The sequence below is a fragment of the Nycticebus coucang genome, chromosome 7, assembly GCF_027406575.1.
Source record: "Nycticebus coucang isolate mNycCou1 chromosome 7, mNycCou1.pri, whole genome shotgun sequence".
NCBI lineage: Eukaryota > Metazoa > Chordata > Mammalia > Primates > Lorisidae > Nycticebus > Nycticebus coucang.
The window spans coordinates 14,036,301-14,063,350 of record NC_069786.1 but is presented as its reverse complement, the minus strand read 5'-3'; positions in this window follow the sequence as shown (position 1 = coordinate 14,063,350).

The window sequence follows — 27,050 nt, the reverse complement described above, 5'->3', positions numbered from 1 at the left end:
AGGAGAAGGAAGAAAGGTACACATCACCCCCACTGAGACAAGATGCAAGGCCAAGAAAGAGAAAGAAGGATAACAAAGATCAGGTATGGAAGGACTAGTTGGAGGGTGCCTGTTGCCAAGGACCTCTCCCTTAGGGATCTTTCCCAAGCAAGCAGGGGAAAAAGGACCTCTCATCACACCACACAGGAGAAACCCACAAGATCCCTACACTTGGGAATCTCCAACTCTGAGCCCAGTCCCCACACTGCCTGGTGCAAAAGCCAACAGATACTCTCTTTGCAGTCCCACAGCTCATCCTTCACCTATTTAGTTGCCTGATGGACTGGCCCTTACAGAGGCTGCATATTTGGTGAATTCTCTGAGAAACCAATGCATTGTGTGGGCCTCTGAACCACAGCAAAAAAGAAAAAAAAACAAAAACAAAAAAAACAATGGCATTGCAGCTCTAACTTTGGTGTGGACAGATCATATCTGATTCAATTTCCCATTAGAAGAGACCCTTTTCCAGTACCCTGGGAACTCTTGGTCAGAACTTCTTATGAATTCTTAAATCCAGCTGCCTGGTGACCATCTGAACTTCTTTGAGTGGGTTTTGCTTGCACTACTTGAGCAAGTTTAACTGGAACTCATAGTCAGAACAATCTACAGATTGTTATTCTTTGGCTGGTGCCCTCTAAGGCTACAGGTTCAACACGTATTTGACTTTGTTTGAGCAGCAGTGGGGAGGTTAGAGCAATAAGAGGCAGATTCATTGGGTCTGTTTGCAGATTCCCTAATCCAGCTATTGTAAGCAGAAAGCAGGGCTACAGGTGTTCATTTCTTTGTCCAGCAGAGATTCAAGTGAAATACTGTGACTCCTTAGGATTGAGTAAAGGGCAGGCTGACACCAGGAAAGAGCCAGGTGGCACTATCTCATCAAGCTAGACCTCAGAGACTCTAGCTGTAGCCCTGAAATGTAGATTTGAGAGGTTGTAAGGGAAAGGCCACAACTACAAGTTCCAACTCACTGTGGAAAGGGTGATTAGCTCCACTTCCTGGGGCCTTTTGATCTTGTTCCACCCTGCCAGTTTTAATTGCCCGATAGGTTGGTACAGTGTTTCCTAAGGGTCCTCAATTACATCGTCTCTCAAAAACTTTTCAGGGACAAGCTATCATTTCAACTAAAATGTATAATTAATATATTTTTTGAAAAGCTGAAAATACTCATGGGGAGGAGCCAGCAAAATAATTCTGGCAAGATGAAAACTCAGAGCAGATATACCCTCCCCGAGAGATTACAAGAGAGATACAACAGAAAATACAACCCATAGAGAAATTGTTGAGATATCAGAAATAGAATATGGATGGCAAATAAGATGATTGGAACTGGGGGGAAGATGAAAGTAGAATATGAAAAAATAGTCCAAAAATTGTCTCAAGAAATTAGTTAATTTAAGAAAAAAGTTACCAAGGATATGGACACAATGAGGAAAGATACAGCAGAGGTAATGAAAGAGGCATTTGAGGAGCTTTGAAGTACAGCACAAATCCTCAATAACAGAGTGGAACATGGAGAAGAAAGAAATTCAGAAATAGAAGACAAGACTTTTGAGCTATCCCAATTATTACAAAAACAGAAAATTTTCTGAGAGAGTTATGAGATTATTCCAAAAGATAGAACATCTGAATTATAGGGATTCCAGAAGAAGAGGATGGTCCTAAAGGCACTGATGCTCTACTCCAAGACATCTTGGAGGAGAATTACCCAAAATTGTGAGAGACACAGAAATTCAGATAGTTGATAGTTTCAGAAGCCAGTATGACTCAATCCAAACAAAGAGTCTCCTAGATCTCCTAGACACATTGTAATTAACTTTGCCAAGTTAATATGAAGGAAATAATTCTGAAAGCAGCCTGACATAAGAAAAGTCTTACTTACAAAGAGAAAAATATCAGGATGACCACAGACTTCAACTGAAATTTTTCAAGCTGGAAGAGGATGTTCATTAGCTTTTAACCTTCTTAAACAAAATAATTTTCAGCCCAGGATCCTGTATCCTGCTAAACTGAGTTTCATTTGTGATGGAGAAATCATATATTTTAATGGCATGTATATATTAAGGAAGTTTGCCATAACTAGACCAGCTCTATAGGAAGTATTCAGACACATTATTCATAATGACCTTCATGATGATCTATCACCAAAGTAAACACACACAGAAATTAAAGAACAAAGCTTTGCTTCCAAATTGTTGAAAGGGATAAAAATAAACTCTGGACCTCTGAAAAATGATATAACCAAACTTCACCCAACCTGTCAATTCTCTTAATAAATGTGAATGGCTTGAATTCACCACTAAAGAAGCAGTCTGGCTGACTAGATACAAAAGTTCAAGCCTGATATCTGTTGTCCCCCAAAATATACCTAATCTCAAATGATATAAGAAAACTCAGAGTGAGGAGATGGAAAACAATAAGCCATGCAAATGGAAATAAAAAAAAAGCAGGGATTGTAATTTTATTTGCAGATATAATTGGATTTAAAGCATAAAAATAAGAAAAGGATGAACTCATATACTTTCTAAATAATATATACATGTTATACTAAGACAAAATATATATTTAATACAAGTAATAAAATGAAAGGACATGAATCCATTCAAACTTAGTATGTCCAAATTACTGAGATTAGCAGATACCTTGAAGTCAGCTATGCATGTGGTGTCAACATGTAAGTCTGATTTCCTAGACTTTCTTTATGTTGGGATATCTGGTCAATCATTTGTATAGAAGTATACCTTCTAAATCATATATCCAATTTCTATTGTGATTCTTTTTAAATCAAGAGGTATTTTTTTTAGGTAAATTCTACAGAAATGAAATGTACTTTCGTTTGCTTAGTCCATTTTCCTCTTACCAATTAGAAGAAGAGACAGGCTTGTGTGAAACTCTTTATAGTGGGAGGTTTCTGAGTGAGTGAGACCTGATAGAATCTAGGGCACAAGTAGAAGTTTTGGTTTTAGATAAGCACAGAGAGAGCACATTCTTTACAACATGGTGTGTGTATGTGTATTTAGGTTGGTTCATACAATGGTAATGAAAATTAACATATACTATGTACTTATCTGATGGTTTCTATTTTTCCAGTGAATAGGCATCAACTGAGACTATGGAAAGTTATATTTAAGTGCTTTGAAGAAACAAGAGTGTATAAAATAGTCATCATAGGTAATTGCAAATAATTAAGAAAATATTCAGACATTATTAGGAAGTGCTGATGATATATTAAAAATTTGTTATCATAAACTTAATGTTATTCCAGTCATATATAAACAGGTAGATAGAAATAATATTCTTTGTACACGTATAGCACATTATATACATAGTAATAGCATGTGTGTGTGTGTGTGTGTGTATCTTTATTTACAATAATCCCATTCAACAATTCAACTAAACTTATGTGAGGCTTGATCAGTAAATTATTACATTAATGGGCTTGATTTTGGTCAGGTACATGTAACAAATGGAGAAAGATTTATCCTAGGGAGTTGAGAGTCAGTAAAAGCAAATACTGTGTCAAACCCTTGAATCCAAGTTAGCTTAGAAGAAAAATGATGACACAGGTGAAACTGAGGGGTTAATTTGATCAGGTCTGCCTGCCCTGTTTGTTCTTTGCCACTTACTTTACTTTTTTTTCTCCTAGAAATTTTTTTTTGTTGTAGTTGTTAAGTCATATATACATAGATCATGAATACATTCATGTCTTTATGGGATTCAATGTGTTGATTATTTGTACAAATTGGAGTGCTTACATCCTACTAATTAACATAGCTTTCACCTCGTTTACTTAATCACAGTGTTAAGACATTTGTGTTCTATACTTGATAGATTTGACTTGTACCCTTGCAATATGCTCCATAGATGTGGTCTCACCAATAATCCTCCCTCTATTGAACCACGTCCCTCCTTTCCCACCCTCCCTTCCCTCTTACTTTTTGTTTTGTTTTCCTTTTGTCATAAAGCTAAAGGGCTCAACAGTTGAAGGCTGTGCCACTAAACACTGAAACATAACATTCACTAGCTACTTTATAGTTAATATTCATAAGTCATTATGCTAATAATCCCTTCAGTTGTTTTCTCAGGACCTTGGGCCAGCTCCTGTCCAATTCAAAACAGTATAGGCCAAATTGCCCTTCAACTGGGCCTGCACAGGTACCAGAGAAATGGCTTTTTGACATTGGGTCAAGACTGAAACCTCAAATTGTGACACTGCTTTTTTCTATGCATGTGTCCTATGAAATACCATGAACTTCTACTACACTTTCATAGAACAAATGTTTTAGTTTATTTTTCCCTATTGCTAATCCCTTTTTCTCATGCGTTAGATCATCCCACATCCTTCCCCATAAATATTCCTCATCCTTATCTTTAGGGAGGTAGATTTAAGAGCTATTCTCCTACCTCCTAGCTTGGTGGCCTTGTAATTAAATGTTTTCTCTTTGGAAAATCCTTTGTCACAGTGATCAATTTACTGCATATGAGCAAAATGGATGTGGACCTGGCTGGTAACTAAAGGAGATGGTAACAGTTAAAATGTGGTTGAATCACTCAGCTACATGCCCCTATGTGGCTGACAATATGTTGGATTTGAAATAGAATCTTAAATGAGATTTAAAGATGAGGTATGGTATTCAGAAAACAAGATAATTGAAATCAAACTGTCCAGGAACAGAAAGTACATTTTAAGAGGTTGAAGGCCTAAGAAGTCAACATAGTAGGTAGAATTGCGTGGATGCAGTGGTCATAAAAAAAAAAAATGGTTTTGCTGTTAGTTACAGAAAAGCATACAGAAAGTGAGATTATGAAACCTGTTTTGAATGAAAAAAAATAAGTGGTCTATCTGTAGCATACTGCAATATGAGTGATATTTTATACTTCCACTGGTGGTGGTCTGATGACACTTCAGAGGAATCAACCTTTTAAGTAACTGAAGGGAAACATCTAGCAGAAGAAATAAAGTTGGAATTTATTCATTATGGAAACAAAAGATACTGTAGCCAAAGAGTGTTTCACATGGTGGACTTAAAAAAATAAATATCAGTAAATTTCACATTCAAATCTTACTTTCACAATTTGCAAAATCACCTGTTACACATATTTCTCAAATATTAATAGTTCATCTTTATTATTTGGTCAATCTTGAGTACCCAATATATATTTCTTCTCCACCATTGGCATTGTGAGCAACAAGCCTGAGGCCAGCTCCTGCTGTCATCATTCAAAATGTAAAATATTTTAAAAGGTATTTCTGGGTTAGGTGGCTCGTGCCTGTAATCCTAGCACTCTTAGAGGTTGAATCAGGTGAATTGCTTGAGCAACAGTGAAACCCTATCTCTACTAAAAATAGAAAAACTAGCTAGGGGTTGTGCCAAGTGTGTATAGTCCCAGATACTTGAGAGGCTGAGGCAAAAGGATTGCTTAAGACTTGTAGTTTGAGATTGCTGTGAGCTATCATGATGCCATGGTACTCAACCCCAGTGCAACAGATTGAGACACAGTCTATAAATAAAGAAATATTTCTACCTAGAAATTCAGGTCATGAAAGCAATAAAAATACTTGAGCAAAACCAACATATGACTATAGAAACATTTTCCAACTTCTCTAAGCTGCCAAGATTGCATCCTAATGAAATCACCTTGCTGTTAAAAACTTTCGGTCTCTCACACCTCCTTCCACACTCTTTTAACCAGCCTAAAACTCAAATCTAATCTGAAATTACAAGACATGGATGGTATTATTTTATAATGTAATTTTCTAAATGTGATAAAATCCTATTTTATTTAAGAAGCCATGTCCCAAACTTCCCATGTGTAGAAAAAAATTTGAAAGATGTCTTGCCCAAATCAATAACATGTATATAAAGATGATAAATTTATCCAAAGTCAGAATGAATAAAATGTTCTGCAATAAAATTCAAGAGTGTGAAGAAAAGAGGTCCAAGAGGTCCAGAGGTGATCAAAAAGTTATTCAAGAGAGATCTCTTAAGAGATGGAGAGTTTATTTATTGGGGAGGGTATTCAAACACTAGACATATGGATACTGCCTGGAAAGGTATATGTCTTTAATGTTTTTTTTTTTGTGTGTGGTTTTTGGCCGGGGCTGGGTTTGAACCCGCCACCTCCGGCATATGGGACCAGCGCCCTACTCCTTGAGCCACAGGCACTGCCCTGTCTTTAATGTTTTTACATTTACTTCTTGAAAAGGCACAGGTGCATCCATGATCTACAAATGAAGCATCTTGATGATAATCCGTTAAAGAGGTCAGAAGTGCCTCAAGAAAATGAGGGGTGAATGTTGAGTGCTGCAGACATATTTCAGTCTTCTACATGTGGTTATCCAATTCTCCCAGCACCATTTTTTGAATATTGATGATTTTCCCATTGTTTGCTTTTGTCTGCTTTGTTAAAGATCTGATGGCAATATGAGGATGGTTTTCAACCATGCTGTTTTGGTTACTATAGCATTATAGTATAGCTTGAAGTATGGTAAAGTTATACCTCCTGATTTGTTCTTTTGCTTAGTGTTGATTTTACTATTTAGAGTATTATCTGGGTCCATACAAAATTTAAGATTATTTTTTCTAGATCTGCAAAAAATGATCTTGATATTTTAATGAAGATTGTATTGAATCTACAGATTTCTTTGAGTGGTGTAAATATTTTAACTATGTTGATTTTGTTGGTTGATGAGCATGATATGTTTTTTCATTTGTTTGTATCCTCTATGATTTCCTTCCTCAGTATTTCCTTGTTCTCCCTGTAGAGGTCTGTCACCTCTTCAATTAAATATATTCCTGGGCAATTTTATTTTCCTTGTTGTTCCTGTGAAATGTCTTTTGTTTAACCATCAGTGTGACTCTTTTTGGTACATAGGAATGCTGATTTGTGTACACTGATATTGCAACCAGAGACTTCACTGAATTTATTTATCAATTCTTAGCTTATCTTTGTGGAATGTTGGGGTTTTCTAGATATAAGATTATATAATTAGCAAAAAGTGATATTTTGACTTCTTTCCCTATTTGGATAAAATTAATTCATAATGGATGACAGACTTAAACCTAAGGAGTGAAACTTTAAGAATTATAAAAGGCAAGGTTGGAAAACTTCTTATAGATATCAGCCTAAGCAAAGAATTTATGAAGAAGACCCCAAAGGCAATCACAGCAACAAAACAATACATGAGAGCAGATTAAATTAAAAATGTCTCAGCCAAGGAATTACTCAATAGTATAAATAGATAACCTAAAGAATGGAAGAAAAACATTTGCATGCTTTACATCTAATAAAGGGCTAATAATAAAAACCTACAAAGAGCTCATACAAATAAGCAAAAAGTCATCTAACAACCCCATTAAAAAATGGGCAGATGACATGAACACAATCTTTTCAAAAAAAAAAAAAACTAAACTAAAAGCCAATAAACATATTTAAAAATGCTCAACATCTCTGATCATCAGGGAAATGCAAACAAAACCACATGAGGTATCATCTAACTCCCATGAAATGGCTTTCATCCAAAAGTCCCAAAATAACATATGTTGGCATGGATGAAGAGAGAAATGAATAGTTATATTTGGTTGTTTGGACTGAAAACTAGTGCAAACACTATGGTAAGTATTATGGAGATATCTCAAAGAACTAAATTTGACCCAACAATTCCCCTACTGAGTATTTGCCCAAAAGAAAAAAGAAACATTTTATTTAAAAAGATAGTTGCACTTAAATGTTTATAGCAGCATGATTCATAATTGAAAAGATGTGGAAACAACCCATGTGCCCATCATTACATGAGTGGATTAATAAAGGTGGTTATATATAACATGGAGTATTTCTCATCCATTAAAATCTGGTGAATGCCTTTTGTAACAACATGGGTGAAACTGGAGACTACCCTCCCAAGTTCAATGTCACAAGAATGGAAAAATAACAAGACATGTACTCACTTTTCAATTGGAACTAAATGATCAACATGTGTGTATACATAAGGTAGTAAAATTCAATGGAAATCAAGCCATTAGAAGTGGGGAGGGAAGGAAGGGTAAATTCACACCTAATGGATGCAATACATACTATCTGAATGGTGAACAAAATTATAACCTTGACTAAAACTATCCTAAAGTAATATGTATAACTGAAATGTTTGTACCCCATAACATTCTAAAATTAAACAGCAACAAGAAATAGAAAGGTTGTATGCTTTTTCTCACTTGATAAAACAGAATATTATACCATTACCATTATAATGATAGTATCTTCTCTTTCTCAAGTTAGAAGGCAAATATTGGTCTTTAATTTTCATATATGTTTATGGAGATAATACTCATTAAAATTATTCAAGCTTTAGTTCTGAGGATTTGGTGAAATATGTGTATTTCTCCCCCAAGTATGTCTGGGACATAAGATCCAGTCAAAACTTGGTAATGGTTGATTAAAATAATGATAATTGCTATGGTACTCCAAATTTTTGTTTCTCCTCAATTTATATTCAGATATCCTAACCACCAAGGTAAAGTTAAGAAACAAGACATCTGTCTAGTGATTAAATTATGAGAGTGGTGTTCTCATGAATGAGATTAATGACCCTATAAAAGAGTGCTGAGGGAACTTGTTTGCTCCTTCTACTATGTAAAGACAAGATGAGAAGGCTCTGACAATAAAACAGGAAACAACCTAACCAGACACCGAATCTGCCAGCACATTAATGTTTGATTTCTCAACCTCAAGAACTGTAAGAAATAAATTTCTATTGTTTATAAGCCACCTAGTTTATGGTATTTTGTTACAACAGCCCACATAAATTAATATCACAATGATATGGTATGGAATGATAACAATAATGGTCATGGTAACACAGGATAAAGCAGGCAGGGGTTTAGTAGCACTGGTAAAGAAAACCATGCTCCCTGGTTTTCCCACAGAGCACCAAATTAATAACAATACACAATTCAAAAGGAGTTTTTGAAAATTCCACAAAGAATGTACAATACCCCTGAAAAGCTGCATAACAATGGGCAAGAAAATCTGTTGCACCCTCAAAAGCTGTTTTCTGAGCCAGCACAGTTTCACACAATTTGGAGAAAATACCCTAATTGCAGTATTTTCATTGGGCCAGAGAGAAAAGAATGGATTTTTTAAGACAATGTCTGTGGGACTAGCTTCTGTTTTTCCTAATTCAAGCACTGGTAAGGAATAGGTATACTTGGATGTGCATGGGCCATGGAAAACAAGGAAGAAGTCATAAAATTGTTCCATAGCAACAGAAAATCACTGGTATCATAGATACCAGAGAAAGTAAGAGATTATGAGGTCTAGAAAAAAAAAGTAAACTTCTCTAAGCAAAAAAATTCATGCATAAGCCCCCCAAACATACATCCTCAGAAAATATTTAAAACTCTTGAATGTCTAGTGAGGTTCATCAGTGAAAAGAAAAAACAGGAAGATATGGGGTCTTCTCCCTGACTTCCCAAATTGAAACAAAAAATGAGAAAACAAAGAAAGTAATGGAGACTCTTTGCCCAAAGAACTAAAATGTTTCCAGAAACTGACCATAAAAAAAAAAAAAAAAGACTTATGGATTATCTGACAAAGAATTCAAATTAATCATTTTTTATAAATTTCGATGAACTGTGGGAGAACACAGATAGACCATTAAATAAAATAAGGAATGTGATGCATTAACAAAATGAGAATATTAACAATTATATAAAACTATAAAATAATCCAAGGAGTAATTCTGGAACTGAAGATACAACTTAATTGAAAATTTCACTTGAGCAGTTCAACAGCACCCTTGTTCAAACAAAGAAAGGATCAGCAAACATGAACACAAGTCATTTTTAATTATTGAGTCAAATGAGCAAAATAAATGAATAAAAGTGAGAAGCAACTAAAGGACTTATGGAACACAATAAAACAAATGGTGATACACATTATAAAAGCCCCAGAAGGTGATAAGAGAGAGAGAAAACAAGTCAGTTTATTTGAAGAAATGATAGCCTTAAACTTTCCAAACCTGAGGAAGAAAATAGACCCCCAAATTCCAGAGGCTCATAAGTTTCCAACTTGGATGAATCTAAAGAGACTCTCACTGTGACTCTTACAATCAAACTGTCAAAAATTGGAGGCAAAAAGAGAATCTTAAAGGCATCAAGAAGGAAGTGACTTATCATATACTAAGGAGCTGCCATAAGATTATCAACAGATTGCTCAGTAGAAACTTTACAGGTCAGAAGGGAATAGGATAATATATTCAAGTTTCCAAAAGAAACAACATTAAAAAAAAAAAAAACATACAGATACAGACAAGGAAAAACACACCTGTCAACTAAGAATAATATATCCTTAAATATTATTCAAGTGAAATTATCCTTCTAAAATGAAATGAAACAAAGCCCTCCTAGATAAAAAAAAGGCTGAGAGAATTCATCACCAATATTACTGCCTTACATGGAAATGCTAAAGAGAGAAGTCCTTCAAGTTAAAATGACAGAATACTAAACAATGATAACATGAAAGCATACAAATGTATAAAGTTCTCTGATGTTACAAATCATTTTTAATGCTCTTATATAATAGCTAATTTTATCTATTCAAAAGATAGAATAAAATTTATAACAAATTATATTAATGAATGAAAATATAAAATTATAGAATCTGTGAAATCATATTAGTTGAAGTAATGAGTAACATGCAAAGAAGTCAGGTTTTTGTATGTGACTGAGGTTATCAGTTAAAAATAGATTTCTATAACTAAAAGATGTTTTAAGTAAATCTCACGATAACTTTCCTAAGGAAGACACACACGGTAAAGAGAAATATATAAAATCACGTCAATAAAACAAACCAATGAAAAACAAAAAAAGATAGGAAGAGAGAAAAAGAGAAAATATATCTATAAGACACACATAAGATAATTAAGAAAATGATAGTAGTAATCCTTTAATTTTTTAATCAGTAATTACAATAAATGTAAATGGATTAAATTCTTTAATTAAAACACATGTAATAGATGAATGGATAAAAAAACAAATAAACAAAAAACCAAGATGCAACTACGTGTTTCCTACAAAAGAGTCACCTTAAATGTAAGAACATATAAAAGCTGAAAGTAAAAAAATGAACAAAAATGTTTTCCATGCAAATGGTAACCAAAAAAGAGAGCAGAGGTGGCCATATTCATAAACACTAAAAATAGACTTTAAGTTATAAGGAAAGACATTTTATATACTAATAACATTGGCCAATTTACAAGAAAGATATACTAATACACATACATTTAATAATATAAATATATATTAAATATAATTAATATACACACCCAACATTGGAGTATCTAAGTATATAAAGAAAATATTAATAGAGATAGAAATAAATGGTGATATAATACAACAATAGGAAAAGATGTCAATACCTTATATTTACTAAGGTATATAACTATACCAGAGATGAATAAGAAAGCAGAGATCTTAAACAACACTGTAGGCTTTTTGGACCTAATAGACATAATAAAAGAGTATTCCACACAACAGCAGCAGAATACACATACTTCTCAAGAGAACACAAAACATTCTCCAGGATAGATGATATGTTAGGCCAGAAAAGATCTCCTAACAAATTTAAAAAATTTTAAAATGATACCTTTTCTGACCATAATGGAATGGAACTCAAATTCAATAACAGGAGGAAAACATATAGATAACCTTCATGTACTTTACACCTAAAATAATTATCACAGCAGATTTTATGTTATATGTTTTTTACCATAATAAAGAAATCCCTATACCATGGTTAAGCATAGTGTACTATGAGGACAGCCAGGGAGTAGAAATAAAACAAAAGCATGTGACATGATAGAAACCATAGGGAAAGAGTTGTCAAAAACAATGTAACTCCCAACAGCATTGAATGCTTCAGAAAGGTCAAGGGAAAGAGGACAAAAAGGTATGCATGGGATTGAGCAATACAGATGTCATTAATCATTTAAGAAGAATAGTTTTAGTAGAATAAAGATGAGTTCAAGTGGAGGCAAGGCCGAGGAGTGGGCCATAACATTTATTATCTAATCATGAATATTTTTTTCTTTTTCTTTTCACATACACACGTGTTCATTAGGCTTCCACTTTTTGCCTTCACAAAATTAAAAAGGCTTAAAATTTAACAACAATAACAATGGTTAAGGTAGGGACCAGAAAACTGGCAAAGAATGAACGAAAGCAAATACATTCAGAAAAGAAATCAGACGATTGCTATAACTAAGTATTAAGCAATAATAATCATAGTAATGCAAAGGAAGTAACATTCACATTGTCAAATAAGAGTATGTCTATTATAGAATGCTTTGACTCTTGAGATTCAGCATGGAGTCATCAATTAAGTACTTCTTATTATCTTTTTCCCAAAGTATCAAAGAATAGACAACTAATATTTATAAGTAAAGATAATTTCAAAAAATAGATCATGCCAAATCTTATAAACAATAGAAAAAGAAAAAATACTTCAAAATCATTCTACTTAAACTGGATACACCTGATATTAAAATTAGAAAAAATATGTTATTATATTTTTTATATATCTTATCATGAAATTTTTGAGAATGAAGGGGATACTAAAATAATAGACAACTGAATGCTTTAAAGGTATTTATTTGGTGTGCAACACATTGGTTTTATTGTACTGGTGAAATTATGAAATTTATCATTGGGCTGCTGTGGCCTGGGGATAAATGATGAGGACTCTGTTACTATGGGAACTGAACTTTCAGTCTTCAGCCAGAAAAACTGTTGAGGATCCATAAGATACTGCTCATTTATAGACACTTCAAACCCAGAGTCCCTTAGAAAAATTAGGATGAATAAATTACCTGTAATTTTCCCAGGTTGCAAGCAGTTTTGCCTAGATTTTATAAGCCTAAAAATGATGCCTTTGTATGGAAGTGAACTGCAGCAGGGGTCAGCTGGGAGGGTGATTAAAAATCCCAGGGGAAATGGAGGGTCAAGGCATGAGGAAGGGAGGCAGATAAATAGCTTACTTGCAGTAGTTGGTTAAAGGTTTTGTTCTTTACAGGAACAATGCAAGAAACTAGACCAAAGGCTTTGAATATCACTGAAGTGGTTTTCCGAAATGAGAAAGCCTTATGCATTCCTTTAGATCACCACCCTATGGCCTTTGCAGGGACCAGGAAGAGGGAGAATTGTGCATGAAACTGGAACAAGTAGATAAGGGCAGTAGGCTTGGGATAGAACTTTTTTTTGCTCCCTTACTTTTCCATAGTTAAGTAATGTTCAATGCACTTAGCCTTGGGACTTTTTCTGAGAGTCCTTTCCAGACTGAATCTTATGTTAAAGTGTGAAGTCTGTGCACTACTCATACCCCGACACACTATTAGGCATGACTGGCAGATGTTAGAAATATAACTGGAATTATACCAAATCTATCCTGGCATAGATAAATGCAACAATTAGTAATCATTAATTTAAAAATAAAAATCCCAAACGAATGTAAACTGGATGAACAGATGACTAGACAACAGGATTGAAAGGGTGTGATTCCTAACAAACCAGGAGGAATATTCACCCTAGCACAATACGTGAAGAGATGAAGACAGCCAGTAAAGTGAACTCCTTTTAGAGGCTTGCCATTAAGAAAGTACAAAGACAGCAGATGTTGAAGTTGGGGGCTGAAGATATTTTAAGATGTGAAGAAACTGATCATATTTATATATGAATAAGAAAGATCCAATAGGGAAACATAAGATTTTATTTAAAAAGGATATGAAGACTTTTCACAATAATTGACTCAGTTAACACAATTTATTTTAAATAAAATGTAATTTTTTCAAAAATGTGGCAAAATATATAGGTACAAAATATAAATAGATAAAAATAGCAAAGGAAGGGCGGCGCCTGTGGCTCAGTCAGTAAGGCACCGGCCCCATATACCGAGGGTGGCATGTTCAAACCCAGCCCCGGCCAAACTGCAACCAAAAAATAGCCGGGCGTTGTGGCGGGCGCCTGTAGTCCCAGCTACTCGGGAGGCTGAGGCAAGAGAATTGCTTAAGCCCAGGAGTTGGAGGTTGCTGTGAGCTGTGTGAGGCCATGGCACTCTACCGAGGGCCATAAAGTGAGACTCTGTCTCTACAAAAAAAAAAAAAAAAATAGCAAAGGAAATTTTTAAACAAAGCTAACTACAAGAAGACTAACACTGTACCACATAAAACTTATTATAAAGCTACAGCTTGACTCTTTTTATAGATTCCTGAAACTATCTTATCCTTCCTGGTCACAATCTCCTTCTGCCAGCTTACCCAGATATATATGTGGGTCATTACAAAAGTTTTGATATACACAAAAACCAAGAAATGTATAATCTATGTGGATGAATGGAAATAAATGAAGTTCTCCCAGAAATACCCATAAGCGGAGCAAGTTGAAATTTGCACATGTGAATCAGAAAGGAGGCTGTGGACTATGTTTGGAAGTAAAATAATGGACCATTATACAGTCTTTCTCAAAAACTTTTATAGCAATTTATATATATATATATATATATATGCATGCCACCCTTATATACAAGCCGCCCTTGTATATATGTGTATATATATGTGTGTGTATGTCGCAGAAAAGCACATTCTAATGGCTAAATAAGTGGCATAGATAATCCTTGTGGCAGAAATTTAGAAGAATGAGAGATGTGACTTCAAGTTAAATTGGTCAGAAATGGTTATTTGAAAAGGAAGAAATGGAGTTTTCCTTGGTCCAAGACTCTTAAGTGAGAAGAAAATAAGCATCTTTCTTACATAAGAAATAAAGGAGAAAATGCTTCATTATGAGTTCTGAATTAACCTGACTTAAATACAAAATTAAGTAGCAAAAACTAAGCTATTTAAGCCTATAAACTAATAGGTTACTCTAAGTAACCTATTCCTTGGTGAATGCCGTATCTTTTGAGAATATACCATATGTGAGATATTATGACATGAGTTAAGGAATTTCATAAGGAGAGAAAAATGGGGGGGGGGATTACTGTGGAGTAGGCCACAGAAAAATGAAAGGGTTAGATTTAGTACCCTGAAGCCAAGTCTCCTTCATATGAAAAAGTAGAGAAAAGATTTGTAAATCTAGCTGTCATCTGTAAGCCTCCAAATGATAAGAAACTTAAGTCACTGCCAAGAACAAACTGCTTTGAAATCAGGAATATTTTTACAGAGTACACATAGAAACACCAATATTTCAGGTGACTTTGCAAATGTATGAATAATTCGTTTTCTCACAGTCACAGAATCTGCTTCTCTGACTACTAGACTTCCTCCAGTAAACATATATCATACATCATCTTAGTGGAAGTACTCTTTCTATGTTTGGAGAATTTCCTACATCATGAATATGTCTTCCCCACACCCAGCAGTCAAAACTCCACTATTCTTTTTACCAAGTCTTTTCACCTTAGGCTTCAGACATGTGAACTAGGCTGCTACAGTTGTCTGCACTTGTATTTGATTTTATCTGGGAGAAATAATTATCACATGGAATTTTGGTAAGGGTGGTGGTGAAAATGTCTGGATTTGAGGATACAGTAGGTGGAGCACCTGTGGTGCCAAGTGCTGGCATGATAAGGGTGCTAACTGGTGGCATAGGTGGGGCCTTGGACACAGGAGTGCCATGGTAATATCTGAGGGTTGTTCCTGACTGTGGAGATTAAGACCTTGACATTAAGAGCCTCATAAAGATTCTGAAATCTATCTAATATTCCTAAATAAATTACTTATTTACTTATTTATTTAGTATTGCTTAAACTTGTTAGAGTAGGTCCTCTTTCTGGCAACTACAATACCTAACATGCATTCTGAAAGAGAACTTTAATTGGCTCATGATCAATCCCAGGCTTTCGTGACAGCAATTACTTTGTCTACAAGACTTTGAAAATGAAAATATCTTACTATCACAAGTCAAAGAGATAGGAATACTGATTGTCCACTATCACAAACTTGGCATGTGGCAACCCAAAATAAGTGATAGACCCAAAGATCTCTATCAGTTTATTAAGTTAAAGTTGTGGCCTCACCTGGAAAAAACACAAACCACAGACAAATCTGTGGGTGTTTTTCTGAAAGGGAATTTGGGAGTTTCAGTACTTATGGGGGATAGAGCATGCACAAAGAAGAAGGTAGGGGGAGGACAATTTGGTAAAATGATTACATTCTTGTGAGGCCCAGGAAAAATCTACGTTTTATGTAGGTTAAGGCAAATGTTAGAAGAAAAAAAGAAGTGAAAGAAGCACCAGTTATGTAGATGTTCCTGGGTAGGTACAATAGTGTTTAATTCTATCTTGTCTCTGTTCTGCACCTGAGAATATAAGCTTGTGATTCATTATTAGTGTGGAATTGAATCGACTTTAATTTTTGGAGCTAGACTTTAGGTCTAGCCTATAGACCCAAAGGTGTGATTTGCCTGTCTTTGCTTATGAGAAAGCAGCCAGCAATTTCCTTAGGCTTTCTGTATTGTATAATCCCAAGACACACTCAAACCTTAGACATTTATTTAGTCTATTCTAACTAGACATCTCCTATGAGAAGGAAGTGAAAATTTCACCTGTTTACATAATAAGGCAGAAAAAAAAAGTCACAAACTTTTATCTCCAGATTACTTAAATAGAAAGTATTACACTTAATATGGTCCCTGAATGATGGCAGCTCAAATGTCAGAAGTTAGAGAGGTCTCAAATTCATTTCTCATGGAGATACTCTGATATGACCCCATCTTTTTCATGCTATAAACTTCTTGGTAATGCTACAACTTGATGAAGCCTAATCTTCATAAAACTATGCTAATAGTTCCCTTAACATTAATGTGTTGCCACTCACATGACTGACCTGTGTGGGAAAGATGAATATATCCTGGGAGATTGTTAGATCCTAGAAAAAGAGAGTTCAAAATATAAACTTTTTTTATGGGTTAAGGTAATTGACAATGGCAGAAGTAAAGTTTCATGGAAATATATGAGCTAATCATAGTATAATGGAAAATGTACAGATCTATGGTCAGAAAATCTGAATTAATTTGTTCCATTAAAAGATAATTTTTAATTAAAAAGTAAAATTGTGATTCTTGTACAGGTATAAAAATGAACATGAACTAGGTACTTTATTTTACTCACAAAGGAGAGAACTAGTAAGATGATATGTGTCCAGTTCAAAGGAAATTCTAAAGAACAAGTCATGTGTAGGGAATATGGAAATTAAGAAATAAAAGACATTTTTTTTTTTTTTTGGCGGCACCTGTGGCTCAGTGAGTAGGGTGCCAACCCCATATAATGAGGGTGGGGGGTTCAAACCCAGCCCCAGCCAAACTGCAACAAAAAATAGCCGGGCATTGTGGTGAGCACCTGTAATCCCAGCTGCTCGGGAGGCTGAGGCAGGAGGATCATCTACGCCCAGGAGCTGGAGGTTGCAGTGAGCTGTGACGGCATAGCACTCTACCAAGGGCAATAAAGTGAGACTCTGTCTCTACAAAAAAAAAAAAAAAAAGACTTTTTTTTTATCTGAGCAATGAGAGCTTCCTTTAGATTATAAGGCCCAGAGATGTATGGAATGGTACATCCCCTCTCTGCCTTTGGCTAAGTCAGGGGTGTCCAATTCACAGCCTGTAGGCCCAGGAAGGCTATGAATGTGGCCCAACACAAAATTGTAAATTTACTTAAAACATTATGACATTTTTTTTTGTGTGACTTTTTGGTGGAACTTGATTGCACAGTTCTCAAACACAAACTTTATAGACAGTAACATTGTGTCCCAGTGTCACATAAAATAAACACACATATGCTCTTGCTATTTGTATGAATGTGTGGCTTCAGTTTTATAGCAGCGTGTGGCTTCCAGTGTGTTATCTTCCAAGCACAGTCAAATTGACACCATCAGATGTCACATGTGCTCGCAGTGACTTGGAGAGGCAGTGATTTTCAGTCTCTCATTGCAATGTTAGGTGTTAAATGTTATTTAGAAGTCAGGTAAGCATTTATATTGGATTATTAAGCACTTCCACACTTTAGAAGTGCCTCACACATTGCCTGCTGTGCTTTGAAGCTGGCCATCTGCCTCCCCCTGCCTCTATAACTGAGTTGTGGAAAGATGCAAACCTTGCCTTCTATCTGTCATCTAATTTTCATAATAAAAGTAAATATAGTCCCCTATTATTATGTTTTTAAGCCTTGCATGGTTTCTACAACAGCTCAAAAGAAAACAGAACCCCCCAAAAGAAAAATTACAGGTGATAGAAGATTGTTCAATGAAAAGTGGACTGATGAATACTTTTTTCGTTGAGGCAAACAGTGAGGCATTCTGCTTAATTTGTAGGGAATTCTTGCAAGTTTTCAAAGACTGTAATTTGAAATGGCATTTTTATGCAAAAACATGCTGTCAAATTCCGTGCATACAAAGGATTGCGATGTAAAGACAAAATAGAACAACTTAAAAAAAGTCTGTTGTCTCAACCAAAATTGTTTAAAAAGTTACAGCTCAGATAGATTTCATTCTAAAAGCTTGTTATGTGGTAGTATATTTCATAGCAAAAAATTAAAGTCATTTCCTGAAGGTGAGTTTATTAAGCCATGTATGGAAAGCAGGGCAGCTATAATTTGACCTGATAAAAAGGGAGATATTTTTAAAATAAGTTTTTCTCACCAAACTATAGCCAGGAGAATTGAAGAAATTGGAAATCTATCAAAAGAAGTCTGGAGAGTGAAGCTGCTAATTTTAAATTTTATGCTTTGCTGATGGATGACAGCACTGATGCTACAAATATAACACGATGAATGGCTTCTTTAGTGCCATTAAAAGACACAACCAAGAGATTTATACAAAGTAGTGAAAAAATGTATTAAAGCAATTTTCTTTGCCCATTATCAACATATCTATATAGTTGCTGATGGGGCCCTGATGATGGTAGGTAGATGAGAAAGACTTATTAAAGGTAACAGAAGATGATGTAATTGCCGCACAAAGCTCATGTTGATGAAGTATCATGGCATAGTACATGAAGAAAATCTATGTGCAAAAGCTTTAAAAATGGATAAGGTCATGCAAACCATCATGAAGACTTAATTTCATAAGGATGACCAGAGTGAAATCATTACCAATTCCAGGAATTCTTAAAAAATATTGATGCTGAGTATGGTGATATCATTTACTTTTTTGAAGAAAGATGGCTAATTCAAAGCCAAATGTAGAAAAGATTCTATGATTTGTGACAAGTTATCAAGCCATTGATGGTATTAAGAACCAAATTTGTGCCAGAACTTGATGATAAAAACTGGCTTACAGAGTTAGCATTTTTTAGTGGATTTAATTGCTCATTTAAATGATTTAAACACGCATCTTCAAAGTGAAAATGAACTTATCAATAGAATGTTTCAAACCATTACAGTGTTCTACATGGAACTGAAATTATGGCAAGTTCAAATTAAGGGAACAATTTTATGCATTTGACACCTTGGCCAAACTCTGTTCTGTGAATAGTGAAAAAATATGTGACCTTGCTTTTTGATCTGGTACATGAATTTGAAAAGAGATTTCAAGATTTCCGGGAAAATCACCAATATTTTGGTGCATTTGCAACTCCATTTTCAGTCCACTTAAACATGTTACCTGAAAATTTACGAATGAGAATATGTAGAACTGTAGTCTGACAATGAACTTAAAGAAAACTTTGATCATGTCTCTTTACTGGACTTTTACAGGTCCTGTCTTCCCAGAGGCAAGTATTCCTTGTTTCACAATCACACTTTATTCATGTCATTACTTTTTGGTAGCACCGACATTTTTAAGCAACTATTTTACAGAATGAAGCACATTAAGAGTAAAATTAGAACCAAAATATCTGATGAACACCTTGATAACTCACTGGAAATTGCAGCTACTTCTATTGGACAATATTCAAGCATCGGTTCCTCAAATACAATGCCAAATATCTCACTGGTTTTATGTTACTCACTTTTCTTTTACTTTTATATTAAAAATATTTGAAAAATACATTTTAAGTCTTTGATATGTACATCTTCTATATTAGCGTTTGCAAATTTAGGAACTGCTCAACCATTTTAAAAGACTTTCTGAACAGACTGCTGCATGATTAGGATTTCGCTTTTGCTTATCTTTGGTGGCAGATATTACAGAAATTATGCATAATATTTTTATCTTTTTTTTTCTTTTTTTGCTCATTGGCTTTCATTAGTGTTCGTATATTTAATGTGTGGCCAAGGACAACTCTTCTTCCAATGTTGCCCCCAGAAGCCAAAAGGTAGGACTCCTCTGGGCTAAGCAATCATGTCTTGAAATTACTCACAATCATGACTGGTGGCTAGAATGGTGCACACAGAAACCAGAAACCACATAATGTACAGACAATCTCTAATCAAATTCTTTCTATAAACCAGTGAAAAGTCACTGCAGACAATTGTGTATCCGTCCATCCTGTCTCCCCCTTTTGTGTCCGGCTTGTAATGAAGCCTGGAGTTTATACCTAAAGTCACTGGATTCTGTGTCTCCCAGGCAGCTATCCTCATCTTGGCTCAATTAAACTCTAAATTACATTTTGTGCCTCAGTTTTTTCCTTTATATCAACAAAAAGAATGTGTAAGCTGGAGGCAAACCCAGAGTCTCTTGCAAGAAGAGACAGTCATTTGACTGGACAGAATTTACACATTTAAAGACAAGATTTATTTGCATGTATTCTGATTATCTACGATTTACAGGCTTGACCCATTATCTATCATTTACAAAATTGTATAAAAAGAAAATTCTTACAGTCATGGAAGTTGTGCTCCAGACATCGCATAGTTTTCCACTGAAGCACAAAATTTTCTCTGTATTCCCTGCGTCCTCATTAGCCCTTGATGTCAGTGGGCCTGTTCTCCATTTGATGTTTGAATTCTCTCTATAGAAGCTTTTGCGATTGATTACCCCAGTTACGTATAAATACTCCCCAAAAGAAAGTAAAAAGATATAAGGAAGAGATGCTTAACATGTTCCTTGATATCTGAGTGTTCATTAACTCCTCCTTGGAGAGTCATTAAGAGAAGCTCCTGGGACAACGTGTAGAGCACACCCAACTCCTAGCCTGGGACTTCCCTTCAAAAACTATTCATGATTCTGTTGGGTTTCAAAGTAGCTGCCTGCATTCTAAAATGTCAGTGTCTCAGGCAGCTGCCTGGGCTCTTGGTTCTTGGATGCTGTTAGCTAAAAAATGACCAGACACCCCAAAGTAAGGCAAGTGTGAAAGTTTGCTGAGGAAGAGAAACACAGGCTTACAGAGTAAGAAAGTTTGTAAGACAGTGCACCTTCATTCACCATAGACAGTGAACTGGCCTTCGTTGGCAGGGCAAGTAGACAAAGAGGCCTGAACATCACCAGGCATTCTCTTTTATATTGTTTGGAATGGACCTACCTTGTGGTTCAGAGGTCACTTGAAACCAGTCTTACTGTGCATGTGGACCTCCCATGAGCCTCTTGGAGAGCTCACTGAGGGTGTGGACAGCAATGAAGATTTAAACTAATGACGTGATAATTAGTCTTAAGCGTGTTCTAAGTTACTTTCAAGACTCTGTTATACCTATTGATAGGCTAGAGAGTCCTCTACATCCTTTTGAGGTTGACATGCTAAGTTCAACACTAGGGTTGTTAAACCCTAATGTTTAAACTAATGACGTGATAATTAGTCTTAAGCCTGGTCTTTCCTCCCCAGGTATGAGCAATCACTTGGGACAAAATTAAGTCAAGCAGCACTGAGGTGGCAGCCTTGGGACTCTGGCCCTTGTCCTTCTTCCCCTGGAGAGCTTTTCTTAACTAATTACCTAACATTTCCATTTTGAACCCTCATAAGAATAACTTAATTTCTACAGTTTTTAACAAACTCTGATAAGTTGAAGAAGAATAAATGTTGATTTGAGAATATGCTAAATAAACAAACAGAAAGAAGTACTGATACACGCAATAAGGATGAATCCTGTAAGTATTCTGCTGAGTGAAAGAAGCCAGACCCAAAGCTGATCTGCTTCCATGAGCTCCTAGGAGAAATGTTCATCTGTAGTTAGAAAAACACATAGGAGGTTTCAGGGGTTAGAGTATGTGGGGAGAGATTTTATGCAAATGGGAATGGAGTTTTCAAGTTTATGGAAATAGTCTATATTGTGTTTATGGAGTCATGTCAAAACCCATGTCATTTGCCAAAACCCACCAATCTATGCACTGAAAATATATAAATTAAACCTGTACAAGGAGCTAGTGGGAATGCAAATTAATACATTCCTTTTGGAAAGATGTATGGAGAACACTTAGAGATCTAAAAATAGATCTGCCATTCAATCCTATAATTCCTCTACTAGGTATATACCCAGAAGACCAAAAATCACATTATAACAAAGATATTTGTACCAGAATGTTTATTGCAGCCCAATTCATAATTGCTAAGTCATGGAAAAAGCCCAAATGCCCATCGATCCACGAATGGATTAATAAATTGTGGTATATGTACACCATGGAATATTATGCAGCCTTAAAGAAAGATGGAGACTTTACCTCTTTCATGTTTTCATGGATGGAGCTGGAACATATTCTTCTTAGTCAAGTATCTCAAGAATGGAAGAAAGAGTATCCAATGTACTCATCCCTACTATGAAACTAATTTATGGTTTTCATGTAAAAGCAATAACCCAATTATAGCCAAAGGATATGGGGAAAGGGGAAAGGGAATGGGGGGGAGGATGGGCAGAGGGAGGGTGATTGGTGGGATTACACCTGCGGTGCATCTTACAAGGGTACATGTGAAACTTAGTAAATGTAGAATATAAATGTCTTAACACAATAACTAAGAAAATGCCAAGAAGGCTGTTAACCAGTGTGATGAAAATGTGTCGAATGGCTTATAAAATCAGTGTATGGTGCCCCATGATCGCATTAATGTACACAGCTATGATTTAATAATAAAAAAAAAAAAAATAAAAAAAGTAAAAACAACATATGATTTTAACGTGTCTCCTTAAGCCAATTGCAAATACATCTTCTAAGAGTTTCTTTCCTCATTTCCTCTGTTCATAGTGAAGTTTACATCAATTTTTTTTTTTTCATAGAGATAGAGTTTCACTTTATCACCCTTGGTAGAGTGCTGTGGCATCACACAGCTCACAGCAACCTCCAAGTCCTGGACTTAGGTGATTCTTTTGCCTCAGCCTTCCAAATAGCTGGGACTACAGGTGCTTACTACAATGCCTGACTATTTTTTTTGTTGCAGTTTGTCTGGGGTCATTTTTCAACTACCCCATAGATTTCATCAGACTAGATATGATATGGGGTAACTTTTTCTAAGGCCTTTTATTTCTCCAACTAGTAAATCTAAAAAAAAATGGATTTTAATATCACATAGGATTTTGACCTTCTTCAAAGAACATATTGAGGTCAAAGCTCACTAAACATATTTACTATTCTCCTTAATAAAGCTTGCTACTATGTCAATTGAGAAAAGATATATTCAAGTTTATCAGTTCCTTCTGGTTGTATGCATATATGTGATTTTTAGGTTTTATTTATTTGTTTGCTTGTTTTACATTGATTTTTAGACTGTTAACATTTTCTTTATGATGTCACCAAAATAATGAACGTAGAGTTCCCATAATGTGTCCTGAAACAAGGCTGTATCCCATTTCATGTAATAATACTGCATTTAAATTGAAAGGCTCCTCCTAGAGCGCGCTCCTTTCCTTTTAAAAGAAAAGTGTTCCCCTCCTAGCTGGTTATTAGCTGAAACTGTCTTTGGCTTGATCCCAGGTGCAGGAGAGCGATGATGACTCATCTGTCAACATTTCCATTTCCCGGTAAGGATCACTTATGAAGTGCCTTTAATCATTTATGAGTATGTTTCATTTGCTGTTTGCTGCAAACAGTTTGACTCTGCTGGGTTTGACAGCTTTCTGACATTCTGCAAACAGCTGCAATAATAGCCTTGACGATGTCATTTACAAATGAGGCACAGGCAGTACAGAGAAAGCAACTGATACATTCTAAGTAATATGATAATGGAAAGGCAAGGGCTATGGAAAACGAGATTGAAATGATATTGCATTACCCTGTAGGAGAAGCGAATTCCTAGATAGAGGAAACAATTGTTAAAATGCATCACATTTAATGATGTCAACATCATCTTCACCAAGTTTTGGGAAATGGTGACTGGATAGTGTGGGACACTTTACCTTTCCCTATGAATGCTAACGTCAATTCTCATTGTTGACTACTAATACCCCACATTGTAGTTTTTCTCTAACTAATTTTGAGTTCCTTGAAAGTGAGCCTAAAACTCCTTCTATCCCAATGCCTAGTATATCACACACATCATATAATCAACATATTTCTGATCATATTCCTACTTTCCTTCTTTTCTATAGATCAATCAAAAAGCTGTTATACATATAAAGAATTTTAAAATTGTGGTGCCTTTATGTATGTATACATGCATGCAAATATGTGTGTGTGGATTTATGAACAGTCTCAAAATATAAGTATATCATGGTATGGTTTAAGAATTCTCTTTTACTTAACACTGGTGAGTTTGAAAGAAAGTTCTCAAGCTAGTTTAAACTTGTCTGAAGGATCAATTCATTCTCACCATTCATATGGGTGATATAGGAGAAAAAGCCTTGCAATATTGGGAACACTTTATCATGCATTCTTTTAAAATTTGCATTATTTACAGCAGTTTTATCATAGCAAAGTTGAAAGAAAAGCACAGAGATTTTTCATATATATGCTTCTTCTTTCCTTTCCTACTATAAACATTCAACACCAGAGTGGTGCAATTAGTACTACGACCCTACATTGACCCATCGTTATCATCCACAATCTGTAGTTTATATTAATAGAGTTCACGCTTGGTATTGTACATTCTGTGAGTTTTGACAAGTGTGTAATGACATCTGTCTACATTTAGTATCACACACAATCATTTCACGTCCCTGAAGGTCCTCCGTGTTCCTTTCTGCTCCTCCTGTTCCTCTCCCCCTTCCCTCTGGTCTCTTGCAAGCCTGATCATTTTAGCACCTCTGTAATTTGCCATTTCATGTAGTTGAAATGGTGCTGAATAGAGCTTTTCAGACTGGCTTCTTTTGTTTAGTAAAATGCATTTAAGACTCCCTGTCTACCCATGGCTTGCAAGCCCATATTTGTAGCACTGAATGAAATGGGCATATTATGGACGTTTTGATATACATAAATACCAAGAAACATAAAATTCACACAGCTTACCCAGATATAGATGTGGATCATTATGAAAGTTTTGAGATACACAAAAATCAAGACATGTAAAATCCATGTGGATGGAAACAAATAAAGCCCTCCCAGCAAGACCGGTAAGCTGAGTAAGCTAAAACTTGAATAGGAGAATCAGAAACGATGCTGTCAACTATGTTTCTAGAAGTGAAACAATGGACCATAACAGTCTATCTCAGAACGTTCTCAGCCTGAGTGTTCCATTGCCTGAATACATCACAGATTATTTTTCTGTCTACCTAATGAAGGACATCTTGGGTGCTTTCCAGTTTGGACCATTACTAATAAAGCTGCTATAAAAATCTCTGTATAAGTTTCCACATAGACATAAGGCTTCAATTCCTTTGGGTAAACCACCAAGGAACACAACCACCATATCATATGTTAAGAGCCATACATTTTTAATATTATTATGTTTGTGTTATTTTCCTTTATGTTTTTATGTTTTCCATTTCATACGGTGAATTTGAAGGCAGAGTTTTGTTAAACCTAGAGTTTGATAATATTGAGTCAAAAAAATGAAATAAGCTTTCACTTTATTGTGAAAATACATTTACAATATCTATTATATTGACATTGTTTGACTCTGTAGTTACACTTTTGGAAATTTATTTGAAAGAAATGCACCTGTGAAGGAAAGTCTTGAAACAATTTTTCACAATAGTGTATATAATAACTAAAACAGGAAAATAATATTAGAAGCTACAATTACTTAATAAATGATAATATATTATTATGTAACATACTGAAACCCTTTGAAAACCACCATACCATGCTGCTATTTTAATAACTTTAAAACATTATGAAACATAATATTTGGTACCAAAGTATTTTGATTTCATCTCTCTACCATTATGTATGTTTATTATTGTGAATTATTTCTTTATTAATAACACCATTTACTGAGTGCTTACATTGTACGAGGTAGTGATTTAGGAATTTTAATATACTACCTTATTGAATTCTCACAACAACTTTAAGAAATAGATGCATTATTCTACATTTTATAGAAAGGAAAACAAGCATTAGGCACTAAGTAACTTTTCCAGTGCCATACATTTATTAGGCAGTGAAGGTGGAAATTGAACTAAGACCATTTGAATCAATGGTTCTCCATCTGCACTACCTATAATTTCATTACACTGGCTTTTAGGTGCTGTCCCAAGAGGTGTTTTAAATAAAGTGTGATCAGAATTTTAAATAAATAAATGAACATTTGCCTTAATTAGAGAAGTGTGTGGCAGACATCTCCAATATAATAGTCAGTGAAAAAAAAAATGATCCTGAAAGACTCTATGTACAACGTCTATATAATAGCATTATATGAGTGGGAATTAAAACTACATTTTAGGGGAGGTGGAGCAAGATGGCGGCCAAGTAACAGCTTCCCTGCAACTGGGCATGGTGAGTCTGGGGAGATAAGACTCCAGGCATCTCTGGCTGGTGGGATCTGCCCATAATCATCCCTTTGAGGATACAGGGAGTCAGCAAGGGATTTCTGGACCCCAAGAAAAGGACAAAAACAGTGAAAAACTGGCAAGTGGTTGCATGTGTTTGATCGACCTACTCCCCCCGGCAACCGTAAGTACAAGCAGCAGTGAGATTGCAAAGCAGAAAGGCCTTACCTGTAAACTGTTTTGGTGTTTTTGGACATGGCACTCAGTTGAACTGCCTTGGGGAGAGCTTGAGCAGGAGCGCAGAGAAC